General features: G+C 40.3%; 1 protein-coding gene across 1 annotated transcript in view; it reads right to left on the reverse strand.

The window, feature by feature from the left end:
* Positions 1 to 566: 566 nt before the first annotated feature.
* Positions 567 to 19307, reverse strand: part of LOC138247077 (IgGFc-binding protein-like) — a 276434-nt gene continuing 257693 nt past the window's right edge. Inside the window, exon 8 of the mRNA XM_069201822.1 lies at positions 567 to 842. The gene's annotated coding sequence lies outside the window, so the exon portion shown is untranslated. The remainder of the gene's footprint in view (positions 843 to 19307) is intronic.

The raw sequence follows: 19307 nt of genomic DNA on the forward strand, positions 1-19307 counted from the left end.
GTTTTAACTGAAATCCCAGCAATAGAAACTAGTGCAACACAAGGAACTGCTCTATGCGCAGGTACATTGCATATAACTTGAATGTTATGTATACATTATGAGCTTAGGAAGGAGTTGTAACTATGCTATGAAAATGATGGGACAGGCAGTGCTGTTGCACTGTCCTTAGATATTACGCACACTGGGGCTGAGGTACTTCTTCCGACATTCGGGAATGAATAAATAACTTGAGTCCTGATTTAAAGTTTGGCGGAGGGGTAACTCCGTCACAAACTTGACGGATATTCCGTCCGCCGTATTACAAATTCCATGGGCTATAATGGAATTGCAATATGGAGGACGGTATATCCGTCACTTCTGTGAAGAAGTAACCCCCTCTGCGCAACTCTAAATCAGGCCTATGGTCTAGTCTCACATAGGATTCCAGTGGAGGGACACAAGCAAGATGTACACCAGCAACATATACGTTTTATTGTCCGAAACCCTAGAAGAGGAAGAATTTGGTTCCAAGTCTCAAGGAAAAGAGAACTCAGTAGATATAATGTTACAACTTGGTCCTTCTTTATTTGTGGGGTACAGGCTGAGGATCGCCGCATCATATTCAGCCAAGCCAAAGCGTACATTAGGAATAGTACTGAATTTATTAAAATGCATCTTACATGAGGGATGGGACATTGGAGATTCTGTCCAAAGTGAATTACTACTACTGATAAATGATTTAAAAATTAATATTGAAAGAAATACAATTTTAAATTTGTGAAGAATCCCAAGTTTCACAAGGATAAGATGGAAGTCACAGTAGTCGTCTAGGTGGCACCAAAGGGTCCGTCCTGGCAGCATGTCTAGGAGGGAAAAACATTGCATTAGCCAAATTATACACTAAATATTGTACAGTGCCTGACTTCACATACTGTACTATGGACTTCACATACCATACCAGATCAGTGGAAGTGTATTGCAGGCCTTTGTTTTAACAACCTTAATTTGAACATATTTCAAATATACGACGCATAATAAGTAACAGGAACGATGCATAATAAGTAACAGGAATAGCTAAACGTAAGCATAAGATCTTAGGTCATATATTATAGTGCATTAATACAACAGGTTTTTTTCAAAAAGCAAATTGGACTGCTGGGTCTTACCAACTACCCTTGTTCGTATTTCAAAATTTCAACCATGGCTGCTAACCCTCGCTAAGTTTCACAGACCACCTATATATCATTTCTTTTGGCGCCTATTTTGAACTATCACTTGCCTGTATGAAAGTCATCATCCTTATGAATACTAAGAGAGAGAGAGTGAAGACAGAGCATTGTCTGCTCAATCTGCCACGGTTCCTTATGCCAAAATACATAATCACTTGTCAGCACTACAGCTTCGTAAGAACCTGATAAGGACAGTTCCTTTGAATCATTTGGGGAACCTTTGCACCACTGATACACAATGTTGTCATTAGACAAACGGAATAAACATAAATATTCTGCTAAGCACAAGGTGCTGGTACAAGTACTGAAAGACATCTTGGTAGCTGTCAGCAGCCTTTGCAATTTCTTTAAACGTATACACCTACTCCTGATGATGTGCTTGATTAAGGGCAAAATGCACAGTGGAAAAGGATGTACAGTGGGTTTGGATTTTAAAAGATGGATAAACTAAAAGACAAAGAAACACTATCTTAAGGTTATTGAGTTGCAAACATCGTAAGATGATTCACAAAGGACTAATACCCAGAATGCAAGTGAGAAGCAGCAGCTCATCTGTACGTTCTGAGGGACCTCACCTTTTTCATGCAAGAAGAGTGTCTGTCAGGCTGAACAAAGATTAGCCTAACAGACACTTCTGGGTCAGGACAGGCAACCAGGAGCTAGACATGAGCTAAATATGCAGACTCTTGGATGCCTGAGCTGAACTTTGCAAGGCTGAGGATTTCTGAGTTCGTTGGCGTGACCTTCTCAGACTGGCAAAAGTGCCTTGCAGCTCTCCCCTCACAATGAGGGGGAGAGTCACACATTGCCTCGGACTTGGATGCTTCAGTTTTATGCCCTGAGGTGCTCAGGGGCTGATGGTCCATCACAGAGTGGGGTGGGGTCAGCAGTCTCACTAACCCTATTCTACTCTGTGACAAGATTGGGAGTGCTGCCTTCCCACATTGGCTGAACTAAAGTCAGCCAGTGAGGGTAGGCGGCAGTGTCATCCTTCCAAAGCTCCCCTGTCAGAGAGCCGCCACTGAGGTAAGTTTATGTGTTTTTTTAATGTTTTGTGCATGCATGCATTGATGTATATATATTTGTTAGTGAGTGATGTGAATGAGTATGCATGCATGTGTGAATGAATGGGTGTGAGTGAGGTGTATGCATGCATGCATGTGCCCTTACCCCAACCCCCTACCTAGTAAAATTACCAGCCACCACTGCAAGTGAATATACAATAAAATCTGAACAGTTCATCAAATTTATTTGATTTTGACTTCTTTGGGCCTAAACACAATATTATACTCTACAGAGGATTACACTGATACACCTAAACAATCATTAAGAAAGATATGAGGAGCAATTGCCAAAATAATTGCAAAAGTCAAGAACTTGAGGTATCCATGCAAAAGGGTAATGTATGATTAAATACCGATTCTTTACTCAATACAGATGTTGTGCCTTCAATTCCCTCTCCTAATAGACAACTTATCCCATGTTCATGAACTGATTATAGTCTGTGGTATGTACTTTACTTCCTGAGCCACTGCCTGGTTAAAAGCCCTTTTAGGTGCCATAAGCCTCATAGCGAAGAAGCGGTAGCCTCACTTATAATGAGTATTGCCAGAAAGAAATCATGCTTTTACCTTTCTTCCTCATTAGAGTGCTTTCTATATCAATTTGATGCAGAAAAAGACAGTATACCAATAGAACACGTCATTAACAGCTTAACAGTGTAGGTATTTGAAAGAATGCGGACCTACCAACTTAAGCTGAGCCTATGAAATAGCTTAACAGTTCAGAATCTGCTCATGATAAAAGGCGGAACATGAAAGACCACTATCAATAAAGTTATTATCCTCAGCAAACACCTTCTGAGTAACCACTACTGCAGCAATTAAGGATCCCTTGTGCACCATAAGCAAGATAAATCCTAACTTAAAACTCACAATATTCCATTTGATGGTGCTTCAAGACGAGAACCTCTAATATGTATTCCTCACTTCTTGAAATATTTAATTTGAATTACTGCTGTCCTTCCAAGTCAGGTTCTCAGACCCTCCTCCTTCTGAAACTCTACCGAATTATTCTCAGGTTTAATCTCAAGAACATTGAAACTCCCAGTGGACCAACTGTATATAACCATGAAAGGACCTGAACTGCCAAGCAAAGAAATGTACAGCCTGCATCTGAAGTCTGAATGCCACACTGAAAACATTGGTCATTTCAGGCAAGGTTTGCATTTTCCTTCTTACACTTGCGCCGCCATAGGACTTTGCCAAGCGCCTGCATACATTTAATTTATCTCCTTGATTGCCAAGGCCCTGGTTATCGAGCAACCAGGGAACCTGTGTGGAAGGAAGAAACATATGTTAAATACCGAAAAATACAGGCTGAGAGTCTCACTTAATAGAGGTCAAGAAACATGGTAAGGTAGGTGATTTCCTGTTGGGGAAGGAAAGTGAGATGGTGTAACTTGGCTGTGCCATTACGTCTCATAAAACAGGAAATTAAGGGGTGGTTGTTTTTCTGCATAATGTAAGAAAGGCTTTCATTTAAATGTGATGGACTGTAAGTCATACGAGTAGAGTGCACAGATAAATGCAATGTTTCATGTATGCATTATTTTATCATGGTTTTGAAAGAATGTTTATGTTATAGTATTTTAGAAATATTATTCTTTATAATCATTTAATATTTTGACATAAGAATTCATGTAACCTGAGAAATGCATCTGTGTTTAATAAGGTTGACTAGAGTGAAGGCCTGTGCATTTTTCCTGTGTTCTAACCTACAATGTGAAGTTTGCTTTTTGCATGTTTTCCTAAAGCTGCAGGTGTTAGTATTTGAGACCAAGGTAATAGGGAGCACATTGTGCTGGAAGATAAGAAAAGCCTAAGGGATGCTTATCAAGGATGGGAGGAGTATTTTGGGTTGGCAGCTGTAACTCTTGTGAAATTCCAAAGCTCAAGGGTGTACCAAGGTGAACATTGAAGACTTCAGAAGGCTAAAGTGTCAATTGGCAGCTTGTAATTTGTGGTTATGTTTTTGGAACTGGGAAAGGTATTTGCTATGGGATCACCCTTGGAAGAGTCAAGATTTGACTGTGGTTTAGTTAGTGGAAAGATTCTGATTCCCTCTGTCTTTAGCAGAGAGTGAACCTCACTGAAATGCATGCCTTGAACTTGAATTTCTATGTGGCCTAATGCCGCCATACATCTCTAGATGGAAACTTCTACGAAGTTCTGTCATGCTGACCACTTTCTTTCTCAACCCCATGGATACTACCACAGTTAAGACTTTAAGTTGGTCTCTGGAATTGAATGTGTGACACTGGATTAATTTGAATATTTTGATGCATTGTCTCCTCATCCTTCAGAACAGAGAAAGAAAATATTAATCAAACCCTAGAGATAGAGACAGGGCCCAGTGCAGGATACGTTGGTAGCGACGAGGACAGTTCTCTTTCCGAAGTGAGGAGAACTGGAATTAGGCTCTAGAGCAGTCGATCCCCAGTGTCCAATTTAGATGCTTGTATACAGTTTTGGAAAGCCAGCGGAATTGTGGTGATTCAGAAGAGTGTTGTACTGGCAGAAGACCAGTGAGTAATAATAGGGTTGCACATTTCGGCAGTTTGCGTTTAGTTTGCTGTGATTATGTGAATTTAAGTGGTGTCTAGTGGAGATGTTTTTGCTTGCAGTGTGAGTGTGGTGCTTTATAAAGAAATTGAAGAGGTTATTGGGCCCAGCGTGCCCTAAGATCGCTATGTAGTTTAAAAGGTGTAGAAGACACCATATTATATTGTCTGCTAAGAGGTTGTGTCATTGTGAGATGTCGTCATGGGCATAGTTAAGATATGGACTTACTTTGTGTGAATGTGAGGTGATTGGTATAGTGGATCGTAATGCACAGAGTGAAGCCATAGTGGTCTTGATGATGCCCCGCAGGTCGAGGTTTCATCAGAAGTGATTGGAAACATTCTTGTGGGCTTGTAAATATTCATGTTCAGCAGAAAAGACAAAGGTAGTGTATTTTGTGTGTGCATGTGATATTGTGGAGCAAGTATGTGCAGACTGTAAAGGAGCGGGACTGCTATGGGAAGCAAGTTCTCACTTAATAGAGTGCTGCAGTGGTATAGGTCAGTTGGTGTAGTGCTGCGCTGCTATTGGTGGACAACGTCATACGGTGTCGCGCTGTGATTGGTGATTGCATTGGAGCAAGGAATAGTGGATACAACATTGTTTTTATTGAATTAAAGCCTTTTGAAACTTGTTGAAAAATGAAATGTTTTAAAATTTTGCGAGACCAGTTCAGAGGCGATTGTCATATTCCTAGTAGAGAGGTCGAAGTGGCCCCTCCTAAAGGCATTCCTGGTAATTATATCACAGTTAAGGTACGGCTTTGCAAATGTGTTTGGATTGGTCAATGGTACAAGATCACAGAAAAGGGTGGCCCTTTGAAAATTCACACAATAAGGCACATTTAATTTGAGGATTATTGAAAATTTGAGGAGAGTGCTATAAGAAATGAAGCCACTGCTTACATCTGCACAAAAGGAAACACTTAATTCTTGGGAATGTGCTGCCCATGCGAGGGAAAGACAGAGATACCAAGGTAGAGTGAAGCTAGCTATGTGTACGTATGCAGATGCTAGATGGGACGCTGAGCAGAAAAGATGGACAACAGATATGATAGAGGGGTTAAGCGGGATCCGGATTTGACCATATATGTGACTGAGAGAGAAGGGGAAAGGAAGATCAGAAAACAAAAGGAGAAGAAGCAAAAAGAGCACAACAACATGAGAATAGACAGTGATGATGATTCTGGAAATAGTCTTTTGGGTGTGTAACGTCCACCCCCATATAATGAAGCTAGAAGTGAGGGTAGAGACAATGGTACAGGAGGCAGTGGCATAATAACCTTCCCTAGTGCTCCAGCTAGGAAGGCTCTTAGTCCTGTGGAACCCATTCCCACTAGTGTGCCTTGCGAACTGAGAAGTGAGGGTTTGAGAGAGTGTGTCCCAGTTGATCCCAACATGAGTACCACTGATGCTCTCGCAGTTCCAGTTACTATTGGCCCTGTAGTTCCTATGTATAAATCAGAAGGCTCTGGGAGAAGTATGTACACTCTGGCGGTAGCTATCTAGAGAGAGTACAAGAACAGAAGTGAGTCAGGAACAATTCCATTAACACTGAAAGAGAGACCTTTGTAGCAAAGTTGACAGTAGAATTGGACAGATTGTAAGATAGCTCTCCGATAGCTTGAAACAGAACCAAATAGAAATGCCATAACTAAGCGGCCTTTGCCATTGGTTATAAAGAAATATCAGGAGGTCATGACATTCCTGAAAGAGAAAGTGCATCTATAGGGTGCTAATGGGGTCAAAATTGATAGAACGACACAAGAGTTGAAGGAGTCGATTCATGCTTATTATGAGAGGTTATTACAAACTTTCAAACAATACAGTGATATGGAGACATTTGAATCAAAGGATATGGGACATTTTGTGTTGAGGTTTGTGACAGGACTGACATCACAAATCAGTATGATGATTCAGCAATGTTTGATCTGTGGCAGAATAAGTCTGTTGATTAACTTTTACACTATGCAATGCACTGCCATGATGAGACAGAGATGAAGAAAAAGCTAACGGTCGCTCAAATTAAAGCAATTCAAGAAACTAACCAGACTCCCATAGCTGTAAATAATGTGGGTACAATGCAAGGTGTATACTAGCAACCACAAAGTCCCATGCAAGGTAGCAGTCAAGGAGTCCCGATAGATCCAGGTACAGGATTGGATGTATATATTCTAAAAAGATCACTCTGCATCACATCTGCAATAGGGTGGAACACTGGAAGCAGGAATGTCGCTTAAATCTAGACAATCAGGTTCAAAATGCCAGATTTGTACCTTCTCAGAATAATAATCCCAATCAGATACAGTGTGTGCAAAGAGCCAGAAGTCAAAGTTTTAATGTGCCCCAAGCTCCAATGATTCAAGTCCCTCAACCTCGGATGCCACAGTAAACCGCTGTTGGGTCGCATCAGAATAGGACCAGGGTTTGAGCATGAATGTGAATCTGACACAGGATAATAATCCATTTCAACAATTTCCCCTGTTCAATTTGAACGAGGGAAATGGCTCTGATCAGTCAGCCTGATGGTGCCTGAGGGGGGAGGAAGACTGCGTACTTGTGTGTACAGTGTACCAGAGTGGACCATTTATAGATAGTGAAGTGGATGGCCGTCCTGTGTCATTCCTGGTCGATACTGGTGCTACCCGTTCTACTTTGATTGAGAACAGTAGAAGTCCCAAACCTACCCCTTTCAGGAATAATCCAAATTGTTGGTGCAGAGAATAAACAAACCTGTTCAAGTAACTGTCCCAGTCACAATGAAAATAGGATCTTTTGAGGATAAACACAAGTTTATAATATGTGATTGCATTCTAGTAAATCTCTTGGGAAGTCATTTACTTTCAAAATTGAACTGTGTTATCTTTTTAACTCCAGCAGGAATACTTGCATTGCTAGCCCATGATTAGGACGCTTTCTTCAAGCTAATGAAAAATCAACCGTGTTGCATGTTGCTGATATTGCTAAAACTTGATGATTTGATTCCAGATTTGAGGGAGACTGTTAGACATGAGGTGTGGCATTTTTAGGTGAAGGGTATCGGACTGATTAAGGGTGTGGAAGATGTCTGGATTTCTGTTAAGCCTAATGTCAAATTCCTGAGAACCCCATATAATTTGATATCAGAAGTGATTGCTGTTATATCTCCTGTGATCAAATCAATGAAACAGCATGGAATTCTGAAGGAGATAATGGGAAGTCTCTGTAACTCTCCCATTATGGGGTCTTCAAAAACCAAAAATATAGGATTGTACAGGACCTTAGGAAAATAAATAACATTGTTCTTTCTTGTTGCCCCGTGGTACCGAATCCAGCTATAATATTGTTTCAGATTCCATGTGAGGCTGAGTAGTTCACTGTCATTGATTTCTGTCATGCCTTGTTTTCAATACTGTTGTATGAGGACAGTCAGTTCCTCTTTGCATTCTGGTTCGGAAACAGGGTTTTGAAGTGGTGTGGTTTCCCGCAAGGGTATAGTGAATCTCCATCTATTTTCAGTCAGATTTTAAAGAAAACTTTCGAATCGTTGGTCATGCCTCGCAGCTCAGTTTTGATTCAATACATCAATAAACTAAGGGTGGTGTTAAATACCTAGGAAGCTTGTAAACATAACACCATTGCGTTGCGGATTCACCTGGCTGAGAAAGGACATAAGGTATCACCAAGAAAATTATATTATTTTCAAAAAGAAGGAAAATATCTTGGACACCACATTGAAAAGGAAGTGAGAAAAGTGTCACAAGAGGGAATTCCAGCCATACTGAAAATGAGTCCGCCAACTATACAGAGGGAAGTCAGGATGTTTTGGGGAATGGTGGGCTACTGTAGACAGTGGATACCCAACTTTTCCCTGATGACCAAGCCTTTACAGAGGCTGACATATAAGAATGTGTCAGATCTGGTACCATGGGATAACAACTGTCTTGTTGTGTTTCTAGAGCTGAGAGAATGTCTCTGTCATGCTTGACTCTAGGGTGCCCAATTATAACAAATCTTTTTCACTTTTCTGCAGTGAGAGGGAGGTCTGTGCTCTCTCAGTGTTGACTCAGATGCATGCAAACGCTAAAAGACCAGTGGTACATTTTTCAGCCGCCACCTTGGATCTAGGTGCATCTGCATTGCCTGGATATCGAAAATGTGTAGCAGTGGTCAGTACTAGCATAGAGAGGTGTGAAAATACTATTATGGGTTACCCATTAACTGAGTATGTAGCCCACTCTGTGAAGCTTTTGTTGACTAGAACCAGAAGACAGCATTCCACAATCAGTCGACTCAATAGATATGAACAGGTGATATTGACTGCAGAGAATGTACCTATTAAAATTGTGGGGTTTTGAATCCTGCCACTCTGTTTCCAGTATCGAATCAGGAACTTACTGAAGACTGTGAAGGGGACCTCAATTGTCTTGATGTTAGTGAACTATGGGCCATTTGTATCAACACATTTTCCAATAGACATAGAATGGGTAAAACCCTTTGATACATTTGGCCCTATGTACCAAGCCAAGACCAGACATACGAGATGAACCATTATCCGAATCTGATTATGTCCTCTATGATGATTGTTCATGCTTAAGAGACAGTGGAGGAAGCTTAAGAGCATCTGGAATTGGTGAAGCTTCCTGTCTTCAAGCAATATTCTCTGCCCAAGTAGCCGAGTTGATTGCTCTTCCTAGGGCATGTTGTGTTTCTGATCAACTGAAAGTGACAATCTTTACAGATAGTCAGTACCGCTTTTGTGCCGTTCATGGATTCAGACAACTGTGGTCCCAGTGAGGCTTTACAACGTCTTCTGAGTTGCCGATTTGGAATGGCAAACAAGGTAGAAACCTCCTCAACGCATTACATTTGCCTGAGCAAATCACAGTGGTTAAGTGCCCTGCACATTGTTCTGAGATGATTATGTGACCTTGCGCAATAGGCACACCAACGAGGTTGCAAAATGATGTGCCCACAATGTTTGTACATTTAATGATGAATTCACATATGAAGGAATGGATGAGACTAACTTTAACCTCTTGTTAACAACCGTTGATAAGTGGGATGGATGAAGTGAAGAGGCTTCAGGAAGATGTTTCTGAGGAGGAACAACAGAGTTGGTTCAGAGCAGGTTGTGTCAGGAGAGATGATGACGTTTGGGTTTCAAAGGATAGATGACCAGTGTTGCCAAATAGTCTGCTACCTCCCATAGGTAGACATTTTCATGGGCCAGCTCATATTTGTATAAATGCTATGGCAAGATTGTTTAGCCAGACTTGGTTCATCTCAAAATTCAGGTTGATGGCCGAAGCATAGTGTCATAGGTTTGTTATGTGGCAACAGAACAATGTTATGACCTTAATCCCGGCAATTGGGTCTTGGTAAAGGAGCATGTCAGAAAGACGTGTTTATAACCTCGTTGGCATGGGCCTTACGGTGATCCTGGTTACGACGACTGCTGTAAAGTGTACTAGTCTCCCCAACTAGATATACACTTTCTACAATCTCAGAGTTGAGTGGCCCCTCAACACGATAGCACCTGTTCCAGAAGAACCAGTGGTGTGAGAGAGATGACAGGAGCAGGACAGACGGGCTGTCAAAGACCAAACTGAGCCTGAAACAGCACTTGTTGATGGGGGTCTTGAGCAAGTCACGACTGACACCAAAACAGAGACAAACGAACCTTGGACTGTAGTGACTAAGTTGGACTTGGAATCAGATCCTGAAGAAGGAAATAATGCTGGAAGAAAGTGAGTGGAACCTGGAGACTGTTGACCCAGAAGTAAGGAAAGAGGGAAAATGAGTCTCCCTTAAGAACTTGTACCACCAACGATTTCTGAAGAAACTGAAAGCTCTGACCTGAGTGAAAGTGAAGATGAAGGTGTGGCATTAAGACGATGAAACAGAGCAACAGTGCGTAGTCGGTATTCTTCGGCAGTGTGAACTTACTTTGCAAATGACACAGTGACAGTTAAAGAGTTTTGGTAATGTTAGAACCAACATACTGGTAAGGCTGAACCTCCATGGACTGAACATTGTGGTTGAGTTGTATATTGAATTTTCATAGCCATCAATGAACTTGGTTTGTGTAAATATTAGAGATGTTTATATTGCCTGGGATAGAGAATTTGAAAGATTTCCTCGGTCCCAGTAGAAGAAGAAAGAGGGTTGTCAATTAGAAGATTTACACGTTTTTGCTTAACGAACTTTGAACTCTGTTGCTGTTCGCATTGGTGAAAGCAACAAACAAATATTTTGCTGCTGCAGTACTTTTTAGGTTGAGCGTGCAAGTGCTCTCGCCTGTTGTAATATATCTGGAGTTTTTTAACCCCACCCATCACTAACACTCGTTTGTAGGCTTGCTTCTAAGAAATTGTTGGAAAATGGGTTATTGGTAAGGGCAGGTAGGTCCCTACACTTAGCAATAGGCCACTAACCTCCCCTTATGTCCAGTTAGGTCTCAGTAAATTAAACCCAGCTCAACCCTTGGTAGCTTGGCAATGAGCGACAAGGCTTAACTTAGGAGACAGAGTGTAAAGCATTCAAATATCTCAAAACAGTACTTAAATAAAACACAGGAAACAGTTTAAAAATCCAAAACCAATTGATAAAAATAGATTATATTTTTATATTTTAAATGACACAAAAACGAATAAAATCGGATAAGGGGAACCAGAGATACAAATTTTTAAAGAATTATTGTTTTTTAGCGCCTAGAAACAAAAAGTGCCAATCGGGTCATCTGGTTGCACCTCGACCGGGGCAAAGTCAAAGTTTAAGACCAACAGCGATGGAGCCCGGCTCGGCTACAGGCCGCGGGAGGCCTCGGTCAAAAGTTTACCTTCGCACTTAGTCGTTTTTCTGAAGATTTTCTTCAGTCCGCCAATCTGACCTCCTGGAACTCTTCTCCGGATACGTGTCGCAGGAATCCTCAGTGGAGATTTTTACCTTCAGACTTAGTCGTTTTTTCGAGGTGAAAATCCTTCGACCGGGGTAAACCTGGATCTTGATCCGACGTCCTTGGAGCCCTCCTCGGATACGTTGGCTGGGAGGTCCCGGTCAACTTTGTACGTTCGGACTTAGTCTCTTTTTTGGAGATTTTCTTCCCCGGGACGAACCCGCAAATCAGGCCGGGTCGCGGTTGAAGCAAGTCGGCTAGAGTTGCCGCGGCGGGTCGGTCCCTCTATGTAGCTTTTTTTCAAAAGTTCTCCAAACTTCTGGGTCTTCTCCCAGATGTTCTTTTAAGGTTCTTTAGGGGTCCACAGCTCACCCCAGGGGTCCAGAAGCTCTGAGATGATCCTTGGGGGTGTGGACTACAACTCCCAGAATGCACCTGGCACAAACTCCTTTTTGGCCACTGGGCAGGGGTCAGCTGGTTGATTTCTTCAGGAGTTGGTGCAGGGGACTCTGGTTAGCAATGTTTCACCTGTAGCAAACAGGGAGTCCCTCCTTGAACCAGTTTAAGCCAGGCAAAGTCCTTCTTGTGGTGAAGCCCAATTGTGCAGCTGGTGCAGTCCTTCTGAGTGCAGGTTCTAGGTGCAGGCCAGGGGTCCAGCAAGGCAGTCCTTCCTCTCCCTTGGTTCTTCTTTGTTGGAATCTGATGGGGATCTGAGGTGTGGATGCAGGTCTGCCAGTTTTATCCTTGCTCCTGGGTGAAAAACAGGGGGGGTCCTGATTCTCCAATCAGGTGCAGTTTCCTTTCCATTGTGATGACCACTTCCTGGGAAGTGTGGCAAAAATCAATCCCAGGAGGCAACATTCTTCAAAAATCCATCATGGCTGAAAATTATTTTTGGAGGTTACATCTGGCTGAGCCCACCCACTGGTGTGGCTAAAAATCATAAACACACCCCTCTCCTGCCCTCTCCTAATCTAATCAAGGGGGCACCTAGTTGTCTGGGGTTGCAGGATGTGGGGGTGTTTTTGGGTTGCTCCAAATGTCGTTCTCTGCCTTTGAAGACCAGTTTGGCAGCCCTCCCCTTTCCTGCCTCACAATCTGCTGAGGGGAGATTCCCTCCCACAGGCACATCTCTTTGTGTGAAGCCAGGCCACTTCACACCTCATCAAGGCAGCCTGGACAGGTTGCCAGAGGCTGGCCAATCAGGGCACAGCAGCAAAAACAATGCAGGGCTGAAATTGGCAACTTTTCAGGTAAAGTTTTAAACTCTTTACCTGAACAAGTTATATTAAATCCCACAACTGGAAGTTGTGGGATTTATTATAACAATTGGTATCTGTCATTTAAGGGGACTTTAAAAATTAAAATAAAGTCTCTCCATTCTAGCCTATGAAGGCCATTCACTACAATGAGGGAAAAACGTATTTGGCTGTTTTCACCTTACCAGGGTTTATACAACTATTTTATAAGGTCCCTGCTTATAGTTACATGGCACCAACCCCTGGGGGCACATAGGGCACACCTTAGGGGTGACTTATATGTAAAAATAAGGTAGTTTAAGACTTTGGAACTACTTTTAATTCCAAAGTCGAATTTGCATATAACTTTAATTTAAAAGTAGCCAGCAAGGCAGGCCTGCCTTTAAAATTACACTGGGCACTTCAGCAGTGCACCTATGGGTGCACTACGTATGCTGTGGTCCCTAAACCTACATGCCCTACCATATACTAGGGACTTATAGGTAGGTTGACTTAGCCAATTATAATTAGCCTGATTTGCATATTGATTTTACACAGAGCACAGGCCCTGGGACTGGTTAGCAGTACCCAGGGCACCATCAGAGTCGGGAAAACACAGGCAAAAAGTGGGAAATGGGGGCAAAAAGTTAGGGGGCCTCTGCAATCAGCCCTGTTTTCTCACAGAAATCCTTTGTTATCATTGGTAAATGCTTTAGCTTTGTCCCTCCTTGGGGTGGTTTTGTTACCGCCTTGGTCATCGACCCTGTTACATGGATAACTTCACTTTTGCTGATACGTCTGACTGCAAGCAAATTTCTTTTTCCCTGTGTGTCTCTCTGCGTTCACGCTTATGGCGGCCTTGGCACTTTGAATTGGCTTGGTTATGTCAACTGTTTTACTTTTCATTTTCAATTTATGTGGCAAGAAAAGTCAAGTTAAGCTTTTACAACGCTAAGAGCTATAACTCAAGCAAGCGCAAGACCCATTGAAAAGTGCTTGTTTAATAAAAGATCTGATTCTAAAGACATTAGCCAAATAATAAAAATAGATGTAAATACATATTATGAGCTTTATTGCTTATTTTCCTTGTTATATTAATAGTGTTATTTGTAGTAACATTTTCCCCTACACATTCAGAAGAAAATACATTATCTCCTGTTGTTTCCCCACAAACTATTAGTCCTAAGGATAATAATACTTACATGTTAGATGAAAAAGCATTAAATTTAGATGAGTCTAGATAAGGTTATTCAGTCAAAGTATATTTTGAGCTGCTATACGAATATGTAAATACAATGAATGCTAGGGGCCGCAATGTCTGTACGCTGCTACCTGCTTAAGTAACAGAGCGCATCACACATCATCACTGCCCATTAACCTATTGTATTTATTGTAGTTTGCAATTGAGTATATTTTACAATTAGGGATGTTTCTCGAATTATGACTTAGTGGTGGCAGAAGTTCCTTTTTATAACCATCTGAATAAGAACTCTTATTTTGAGGGCACAGAGATTGCAGAAAAATATTTTGTATCATTAAAACCTTTAGACACTGCATATGCACATATACACAATCTGACCTGTTCAATGACTGAAATAGAAAATAAATGTTTGAACTTAGTTGAAGATCGGAGGAGGGAATTAGAACCAAATCCAAAACAGATGACGATCTTGGCACACAACACAGATGGAAGAAATAGAACATCAAATGCAAGGGAATTTACTAGCTTAAACTTTAGAGCAGCGGTTCCCAACCTGTGGTCCGGGGACCCCTGGGGGTCCGCGAAGCCTCCTCAGGGGGTCACCGACTGCTAGGAAAATTAAATAATATTAGCATATTAGGTCCCCAAGCTTTCAGTAATGACTCAGTGGGGGTCCCCAGATTCCTAGAATGATTCAGTGGGGGTCCTTGGGTTCCAGTAATGATGACGTAGGGGTCCACAGAGGTCAAAAGGTTGGGAACCACTGCTTTAGAGTGCATACACATTGATCGTAGCCATATAGATCCATTGTTCGTAGGGAAGAGTAACTATGAGCATGTTTTTGATGTCAGAGGAAAGAGTGAATTCTTTTTGGATGGAAAGGATCATGTGATTCCTGGAGTGTATTTTATCTGTGTACAGTATGCAGATGGTTTAGGAGTTTAGTAAGTGGAATTGTAGGTTTTTTGTTGAGGCTATTGTTGAATATTTCGATAGTGGGAATAGTTTCTTGGTTGGATACAAAAGCTTTCAGAGTAGGAAGGTTTAGAGAGGTTGGAAGAGAAAGAGAGCTAAGGTTGAATTGGAAGATAGTATAAATACTATGATATGAAGCATTTGGAGGAGACAAGGCGAAAACAACCACGTTTTAGAGAGCCTCATTCAAGAATGAAAGGGATTTATGATGACTCTAAAAGTCATCAGAAGGAGGGTTGAGAAAGCATAACTTGGCAGTGCCATTACATCTCTTAAAACAGGAAATGAATGGGTGGTTGATTTTCTGCATAATTCAAGAAACACTTTAATGTAAATGCGGTGCACTGTAAGACATACGAGTAAACTGCACAGATGAATGCAATGTTTTATGTATGCCATATTTTATCATGATTTGAAAGAATGTTTATGTTATAGTATTTTAGAAATAATATTCTTTCGAATAATTTTAGATTTCAACATAAGAGATGTATAGGATTTATTTAACCTGAAAAGTGTATTTGTGTTTAATTAGTTTGCCCAGAATGAAGACCCGTATATTTTTCATGTGTTCTAACCTTCAGTGAAAAGTTTGCTTTTTGCATGTTTTTGTAAAGCTGCAGGTGTCAGGAATCAAGACCAGGTTAATAGTGAGGTCATTGTGTGGGAAGATAAGAAAAGGCCAGAGGAATTCTTATCAAGGACGGGAGGAGTATCCTGGGTTGGCAGTTGTATCTCTTGTGAAATTCCAAAGCCTGAGGGTGTACCAAGATCAACGTTGAAGACTTCTGAAGGCTAAAGTGAAAGTTACGACATGTAATTTGAAGTTATGTTTTTGAACTGGGAAAGGTATTTCTTTTTAGATCACCTTTGCAAGAAATAAGATTTAAGTGTGGTTTAGTTAGTGGCAAGAGTCAGATTCCTTCTGTCTTTAGCTGAGAGCAGACATCACTGAGATACATACCTTGACCATTTATTTTTATGTGTCTTTACGCCACACCTCAATACCTCTCTTGATGGAAACTTCTACAGACTTTCTGTCATGCTGACCACTTTCTTTCTGAACCCTTTACATATTAGCAAAGTTAGGATTTTAGATCAAATGGTTAGGCGGGAAAATTTCATTCGAATTTAATGCATCAAATTTGTTTCCTTATTTTCTGCATTGTTGCTATTGAATCTATATGCAGATTAAATGTCATACTGTACGATATTTTGATCCTCCTTTGGTTATTCTGTACATTTATAATATGCTTTTGAGACTGATATATGTAGTTTGACTTTGAGTCTGAAATAAAGTCCTTTCAACTTTAAGTTGGTCTCTGGAATTGAATGTGTGACCATTGACTTACACTGTAATTAATTTAAGTAATTTGATGCATTGCCTCCTCATCCTTCAGAACAGAGAAAGAAAAGATTCATTGGACCACAGAGATAGAGATATGGCCCAGTGCTGCATCAAAACCTAAAGCATAAAATTTTGGAGTGAGTAAAATAACTGTCCCTCCCAGGTCAGACCAGACGTCATAAGTGAAGGCAGGTGTAATTAGGTAGCAGTGAAGGACCAAAAGGCTTACGTACAATTTTTTTAACAGTTGTAATTCCTCTGAGTCATTAAATTAGAGTGCTTGTTATAGTTAAAAAAACATTTTTATTTGTACTAAATACATACACTAATTCAGAAACGTGTTTCTTAAATAAAGAGTAATTTAGTAATGGATTACAAATTGCTTTTCACAGTTTTGGCTGCAGAACTGTTACGGACTCCCAAATTTAGGTGATAAGTGATGAGCAACAGGGAAGGACAAAACATTTCACTGCAAGGAGGAAGATTCATTGAGAGTAGGCACTGTTCTTGAGCCCACTGCTCTAGTGAGAGTTTTCATAAAAAGAATAACAGGGTATGTTTAAAAACAACAGTTTTCCTTATTTAGACACAAAAACAGTCATGTTGGTCTGCTGATAGTTTCTGTCAACCATCCCTGTGATTATGGAAAATTATAGGGGGCCATAAATTGCAGCCTGCCTAATCAACATTAATTAGGCATGTCATTCTTCATCCCCCTGACGTTTGGTATTTTGTGAACCAAAATATTTTTATACAGCTCTCAAAATTCTATTCCATTCACAAAAAGTCAGTGTGCAATCTGACCACTTTTTTGCAAATGGAATAATAGTGTATTAGGGCCCACTTTGCGCAGCAGTATTGAGTATATTATGCAGCAAGTACCAGAAAAAGTATGCAGACTATAACGCAAATGAATACACATGATGCAACACAGTCCATGGTGTTATCGTTCTGTGACTTCGAACACAGGGATACAAGGTTCATCATTTAGAAACTAGTATACATTTAAATTTAACAGCTTCTTTTTGCAAAATGTTATTTACCAAAACTTTGTAATTTTGTCTAGTATGAAAAACATAGAGGGCAATTGTTTTGTGATAATTTTTAGCTCCCTGAGTAAAACAGATAGAGGTCTGTTCACAAATTGCATTTTGTTAGATGTTTGGTAGCATTACAGTAGTACTACTAAAGTACTACCTAATATTACTCACGGAATTCTAAACCACCCCTGCCCCTATCTTTTTTTATCTGACATCTCCACTCAACTGAGGAGATCTCAGCACAGGTAGGTGTATGTTTAAGTAGTACATTTGGGAGGGACAGAGGGGAGTGGCTGTAAAATGGTGAATATTTACAAATAAATGTGTGGAATTTAGCTTGGAGTAGGGAAGGGCCATAGGAAGAACATGCATCAACCACAGTAAGCCCATAAATATTCACAAGGTGCACTACTACTTTGATAAAAAAAAATAAAGGTACTGTTTTAACAAACAATGTAGTGAACTCTGTACATAACCTTTATTAACTATAATGCATAATAATTAAATATAACTATTTTAGACGTTTATTTTTTCATAAATTGTTAAATATAATTTTAATTTAATAAACTGAGATCAATTATTGAATTCAAAAATTCATTTAATAGTATTTTGTTCTATATTTAAAATAAATATATTGTTTTACATTAACATTTAACATAACAATATGTTAACTAATTTGTTAAACTTGAATACACTTTTTCAATGTTAGCTACGTTACCATAGGGAGATCATCTCGGTTGAAGAGGTCTCCGCTAAAAATGTGGTACCTAAAGTTCTACACTATGAGCAGTAACTTTACAATTTTGTATGATGTTTTTACTGACTCCATCCCTTGTTTCAGGAATCAGGGACATGTAAGTATACACTTCTGAGTAACTTTGCGTGTACATTTACTCATGTGTACGTTTAATTTTTTTATTACCCCTACTGAGTATAAAACATACAATAGTGCAAACATAGAAAACTGCGAGCAGAAGAAACCATGTAAAATGTATTCTCTTCTTGCAATTTCCTGTAACAAAAGATAATGGCAAGGTATGCCTTGTTTAATTTAATCATACGCTGCCTAAACACGGCTAATACTGTGGTCCAGACGATGCACAAATACCATTTATCTTTCAACAGCTTTTCAGAATTGTATGAAAGAAGTTGCCACCTTCATGTACATATCCCAGCTTAAGCTGATGGGGTACATAGTTCCATCTGGTACTACGGGGAGTGGCCTCCTTTTTTGGGCTTTTCATGTGTTCATACTGGTCAAACATGTAACCTTGGCATCGTTTGTTAATCTTAATATTCCTTGCATTGAAGCATTTATTAACAAGGATAATTTAATTTGTATTGTCTCCACCCTGGGTTAAGACACGCACTTAGGGACTTGTAACATACAATCAATTACATCTACCCTGGTCTTCACCAATATCCTATTCAAATATGTAGTTCATCAAAAACATAGCTGCATTCTTATTTATCGCTCAAAGTTGCACATGCCATATTTCTATGCATCTCTTTGCTCCATGGTGGCTTCCAGCATAACAATGAATTCTATTGAAATCCCACTGTATTGTAATGTACAGTAAGTAGACTCTCCTTTTGTTACTTAATATTCAAGACCTGGATGCTGTCCCTACACATACTAGAAATATCTTTATCACCGGGTCTTCTACAAGTCCCTCAAAACTTGACTGTTTACGACTCCATTTCAATGCTAATCAACCTGTCTGTCTTACAGTTTCAGTCCAGCAGCAGGGTACTTATTTGTGGTTGCTGTAACTACCTTTAATTCACTCACTCATTAGGT

Source organism: Pleurodeles waltl, chromosome 7, assembly GCF_031143425.1.
Source record: "Pleurodeles waltl isolate 20211129_DDA chromosome 7, aPleWal1.hap1.20221129, whole genome shotgun sequence".
Lineage (NCBI taxonomy): Eukaryota > Metazoa > Chordata > Amphibia > Caudata > Salamandridae > Pleurodeles > Pleurodeles waltl.